This window comes from Berghia stephanieae, chromosome 7, assembly GCF_034508935.2.
Source record: "Berghia stephanieae isolate SIO BIC M18660-M18661 chromosome 7, UCSD_Bste_1.3, whole genome shotgun sequence".
NCBI classification, from domain to species: Eukaryota; Metazoa; Mollusca; class Gastropoda; order Nudibranchia; family Aeolidiidae; genus Berghia; species Berghia stephanieae.
This window is the reverse complement of record NC_088366.1, coordinates 45,572,580-45,579,380: the sequence shown is the minus strand read 5'-3', so window position 1 is coordinate 45,579,380 and position 6,801 is coordinate 45,572,580.

Here is a 6,801-nt window from a genome sequence, read left to right as displayed (position 1 = left end):
CCAAAGAAAGCAGGTGCAGTCAGATGCGAAAATTTTAGAACTATAGGTTTAATAAGCCACATCAACAAAATACTGTTGCGTATAATTATCAACAGGCTAAGGAATAAGATTAACCCCGAAATCGCAGAAGAACAATATGGATTCCAACCTGACAGAGGGACAAGGAACGCAATATACCTCCTCCGTGTTTTAAGTGAAAGAGCTATACAGGTTCAGACCCCACTATACCTCTGTTTTGTCGACTACAAAAAGCTTTTGATAGAGTACGCCACGAAGAAATACTAAAACAACTGCACTCCATTGGCGCTGATGAGAAAGACCTCAGACTCATGCAAACATTATACTACACCCAGCAGGCATCTATCAAAATCGGAAACTCTACAGGAAATTCCATTCCTATTAAGAAAGGAGTCCGTCAAGGGTGTGTTGCCTCACCAGATCTGTTTAATCTATACCAAGAAACAATCATGAGGGGCATAAATAATATGGAGGGAATAAAAGTAGGAGGTCACAACATAAATAATATAAGATACGCAGACGATACGGTACTCATTGCAACATCAGAAATCCAACTTCAAAAGATTGTTGACAAAGTGGTAGTAGATAGTGAAGCCAAGGGAACGGAAGTGAATATCACCAAAACGGAATGCATGGTAATACAGAAAAACCCCGAAAACAACAACACCTGCAATATAACGATTCGCGGCGAGCAACTTACCAACGTAGAAAGTTTTAAATACCTAGGTTCAATAGTGACAACAGATGGAAGATGTAACCGAGACATACGAGCAAGAATAACTCAAGCCAAACAGGCCTTCATGGACCTGGGAAACATTTTGAAAAACAAACAGATGTCGTTCGGGATTAGATTCCGAGTCTTGAAGTGCTACGTGTGGCCAATCTTGTTATACGGATGCGAAAGCTGGACTACAAATGCAGAAACATAAAAGAACATTGAAGCTTTTGAAATGTGGTGCTTGAGAAGGATGCAGAGAATATCGTATACTGCACACAAAACGAACGAAGAAGTGCTAAAACAAACATACCAACAAAGGAAACTAATGCCCTTAATAGCGGATCGACAACTATCCTTTTTCGGACACATAGTAAGGAAAGATAAAAATGAATACCTGGCAAGTTGTGGAAAAATACCTGGTAAACGCGCCCGGGGGAGACAAAGAAAAACACTCATAGACCAACTGAAGGGCTTCACCAACCTAACAATCCAAGAGCTGTTTGAAAAAGCAAGAGACAGGGAGGAATGGAGAGAGATAATTCATGCAGTATCCGAAGCCTGGACCAGGCATGGAACCTAGAAGAAGAAGAAGAAGAAGACTGAATACGAGAGACTCTTTCCTGAAAAAGACCTGTAGTTTAATGCGTTCACCTGTAGTTTGGGTAAATAGACATGAATTTTAAGTTTAAGCTGACTATTGTGTTTCTCTTACTTATAATGCCAGGTTCAGGCGAGGTTTGTTGGGAAAATGACGACTTTATACTCGGTGAAATTGTTCTCATTCAATCTGACATAATTTAATAAGTACTTCGTTATAATAGTAAAAGTTACTGAAATTAATCCACTAAGTAAGATATTGAGTCAAAATCGATTGCCTTGTGCATTCCTTTTGCAGAACAATAAATGAGTCCGGATAAAAACCAAACAAAAACGAACAAACAAAGAAAAAAAAAAAAAAAGAAAAAAAAAGAGATAGCTTTATAGTTATAATTATAGGATCTTGAATATATGTTGAAGGGAACGTCAGAGAGAGAGAGAGAGAGAGAGAGAGGAGAGAGAGAGAGAGAGAGAGAGAGAGAGAGAGAGAGAGAGAGAGAGAGAGAGAGAGAGAGAGAGAGAGAGAGAAACCCTATTATTATAGTGCATGTCTGTCTGTCGGCATGCATGTATTTATGATTTATCATTATTATTATAATTATCATTATTATCAATACCATCATTATCACCATCATCGTCATCATTATCATCATCAACATCGTCATTATTCTTATTATTATAATTATTCTTATTATTATCATCATTATTAGATAGGGAGAGAAAGATGGGGTGAGAGAGAGATAGATAGAGAGAGGGACAGAGGGAGAGATAGATAGATAGATAAATAGAGAGGGAGAGAGAGAGAGAGAGAGAGAGAGAGAGAGAGAGAGAGAGAGAGAGAGAGAGATATGAAAGAATATTGCATATGCCTAATAAAGGAATGCGTTTGTATGCTTTCAGATACACATACAATGGCAAAGAGAGAGAGAGAGAGAGAGAGAGAGAGAGAGAGAGAGAGAGAGAGAGAGAGAGAGAGAAGCGAAAAATAGGAATGATATGTGAAGGAAATGTGGACGGTTTAATAATATGTATTGAAGGAGGAGTGAGTAGTTCGAGTGCGTAACTTAGTCACTGTGGATACATTTGAAATCAGTCTTAATGTCAATGCATTAAAATATTATGTTCCCTGTTGTATAAATTGTAAAGATGTCTGTGTGCATTGTGAAGTAAATTTGTTATGAGCGAGGATCATCTTAATATAAGATCCATTCTATAAATGTCTTATATTTGTTCGAGCAATGTAAACCACTTAAGATTTTCTATTTTGTGGACAATAAAGATATATTATTATCATTACTATTATTATTATCTTTATTATTGTTATTATTATTATCATCTTTATTACTATTATTATTATTATCATTATTATTGTCATCATCATGTTGTTTTTGTTTTTTAAGTGTTTTACGACGCTTGCAGCAGATTTCATTAAGGTCATATCAGCGCCAGTAAAAAAGGAAGAAAATGGGATACTATTAAGTTCTAGAATTACAATTAAAGTACCCAAGAAAAAGTAAGACAAAGGGGAACTGGGAACAAATAGGGATCAGATGTAGATTCCAAGAGCATACCACCGTTGTCCTTAAAGTTTGAGATCACCTATAAGTCTCATCCGGACATAAGCACAAGATCCCAAAAAGAGGAATACACTCAAATGCTTACATTATACATTCAAAATAACAATAAAATAAATAATAATATAATACATAACAGGGAGATGATTTACAAGGAAAAAATATCATCTCCCAAAACAATAACTATACATTTGACTGTTTCCCTCCCAGCTAAGCACTACAGCCATGGCCAGGGCAAAACCAAGTAATCTCATTCCAAGACAAAGACAGAAAGAAAATTGGAAACAGATATAAGGGGATAGAAGACACAAGTAAGTGCCACCCTGTCCACTTTGGGAGGCCAGGAACCCCGCCCAGTAATGATCATGATCATCATTATTATTATTCTTTTTATTATTATTATTATTATTATTATCATCATTACCGTCGTCGTCGTCACCACTGCCGTCGCAACCATCATCATTATTATAATAATTATTATCATCATCATCATCATAAGTCATGTCTTATTGTGCGGCTATGTGGTCTATGACAATCGCCTTTGAATCGGAATGTCGTGTGTTTGAGTCCCACTCTGAATGGTGCATGGTTGAATCCATGAAGGCTCTTTACTCACATCTCTCACCGTACTCATGTGTAAGATAGGGGTATAAAAGGCACAGCAAGTACCTCCCTGTCCACTATGGTAAGTCGGGAACCCCATCCAGGAAATGATCTAACTCTAACGTCGCATATCTTACGCATGGACGCAGACTGCCTCCTGCATCAAACTTTTATTGCCTACTTGAAGAGCTCGACAACTTGACCAGCAGACACTCTACTACATGGGCTGGATTCTTTGCCCATTGACGAAATTGTGACTCTAGCCAGGAACAGACGTGCTTGGTCCCAATATGTGAATTCCCTGTGACTGTGACACTTTATGTTGATGTAGCATGGCACCTTATAGGTGCCGTATTAATGTACAATGCAACTCATACATAACGTCACAAGCACTGTAAAATTAATTTCAAACTGCTAATTATCCTTTGTTAAAATGAATGAAAAATCGGTTTCCCCTGCCATTAATATTTTTACAACTTTTGTTTGAGTTTAACATGTAGGAGCGCAAGCCATCAAAGTTTGATAACTCATAATTGACCGTACTGTATCATTAATACTTGTATTGCTGTTCCTGTGTATGAGTGTGTGTGTGTGTGTGTGTGTGTGTGTAAATCTGACCTCTAGAGGTGTAGGATTGGCTTTCCTAAGTAGTTCGTGGAAAGTCAACAACAACAACAACAAAACAAAACAAAAAATGGAATCCTTTCAGAACAAAGACAGATGGCTAAGAGAAAGGATAAATTATACATAAGAAGATAAGTTAGAGGAGATAGCAGATAGCAAGGCCAACGCCTTACCTGCCCTAAGGGGAATTTCATCCAAAACATATTTCCAAACGACAAAGGAAACATCCAAAGAACAAATGTGATTTTCTTTTTTGTTATTTGTTCAACAAAGTATATTTAATCAGGTATAAGATTAACATAAACAAATGGAAAAAAAAGAAAAGAATACATACAAATATTTAAAACCTTAAGAGATAAGTATTTACAATTACAATACAAGTAGTATTACATTTTAAAAAATCTTAATGACATCTTTCCATAAGTAATGTTTCAATTTTCAATTCATCCAAGCAAACACATCTGATACGGACTATTTTGATTTTTTCTCTCCTAATAAAATAATATTTTTTTAAAAAACAAAAAAAAAACACACACACACATATATATATATATATATATATATATATATATATATATATATATATATATATATATAGTAGAACATGAAAGTAACATACTCGGAAATAGCGAGAACTCGGAAATCGCGAGTAAAATTTAAATCCCCGTGTTTTTCTCTTATTTGAGTCAATAAAATTAGCATGAAAGTAGCGAGTATGAAAAAGAGGTCAACTCGGAAATAACGAGCATTTCCTGCCCCAGCCTAGGACTTCGAACGAAGTAAAGCAAAACAACAGACAAGGGTGATTTAAATATTTTTAGCCTAGCTTCTTTCCTTTTCTTATTTCTCGTTAAGAGTAATATTACATAGTAGCCTAGTCTGTAGTAGTACATAGGAGGAGAAACAAATTTGGGTGGGGGTTGGGTGCGTGTGTGTGTATTGGGGGTGGGGGTCAATTATTCACTCAATGTGGTGCCACGCGACGCGCGAGGTAAGCACTGGCAGCCAACATGTCAACATGCCTCACTTAGCAGCATCGGTCAGCGACGAACGAAACGATCAGCGAGAGAAGGGAGCGTGGAACCATCATTTCAGTGGGTCAGTGATTGAGTGATGCGCTTGCTTACCTCATCAAACATGCCTAGTGCATACAAACACTCGCGCGCGCACACACACACACACATGAAATCTTGATGGAAATGGAAGGGGTGGGTTTTAGGGGTGGATCAACTTCAACCCGTGGCTAGGACTACATAATAATATTGATGTCGCTGACCCGTGGTCATCATTACGTAGTTAACGAAGGTCGTGTTCAACCCCGCCCCCACCCCACTTTATCCACACACAGTCATTTGCGGCACACACGCACAAAAACACACACACACACATTGTCTTTCCATCTTTTTGTACGGCCGAGTGACCTTTTCTGGCAACTTGGGAATAGCGAGAACTCGGAAATAGCGAGTAATCAGGAGTGGGCCCGTCGAACTCGCTATTTCCGAGTTCTACTGTATATATATATAATATATATATATATATATATATATATATATCTATATATATATATATATATATCTATATATATATATATCATATATATATATATATATATATATATATATATATATATATATATATATATATATATATATATATATATATATATATATCTATATATATATATATATATATATATATATATATATATATATATATACATATATATATATATACATATATAAATATATATATATATATATATATATATATATATATATATATATATATATATATATATATATATATTATATATAGGTAGAAAGAAGTTGACGTCACCCAGTTCTTTGTTATTGCTTTTTGCCATCCACGTTTATAAGTAATTCTCACTAAACTGTATTATCCCGACTATAAAAGTTCATGGTTACACATAGCTTTGTGTGTTGGTCCTTTATACTTCTGGATGGCAATGTTGTGAGCTCCTTAGCCAAGCGCATACTATCTATCTATATAGACATACATTATATATATATATATATATATATATATATATATATATATATATACATTCTTTAATGCTTGAGGGGGTGGGGGAGATTTCCATCAAAAATTTTTTTTTTTCCAAACTACAGGTATGAGGAAACAGGAAAATATAATATAAAATATTAATCAACCAATAGCGTTCTCATTTATAGCTAAAAGCAATTAAGTCACATTCTCAACTTTCAACCAACCACTTTGATGTACTCAACAATTGTTTTATTGTTAAAAATAACTGAAATACTATACCTGAATTATGATTCTGTTGCCAGCGAACATGTTAGGACTGGTTCAACTTCACACTCGATTTTTTTTTCAAAATTGACATGAAGTGACTTAAGTGCTTTCAGCATTCGGTTATCAATTTAAAATTTAAGGAAATATTCATAAAGTGACAGTAATTTAAACCAATTGATTTTACAATAGACAGACTAGACAATTTTGAAATCAACATCAAAGAAATATAAAATAGCTCACAGTATTGATAGTTCTTGTAATGGAACTCACTGGTTTTGTAAAGATTGCCTCTATGAAAATTGATCTTTATAATTGACTGTAAAGGCTTAAGTCTGAGTCAGTCATACCCAGGGGTGGAGAGAGGGAGAGATAAAGAATGTGAATAAGGAGGAG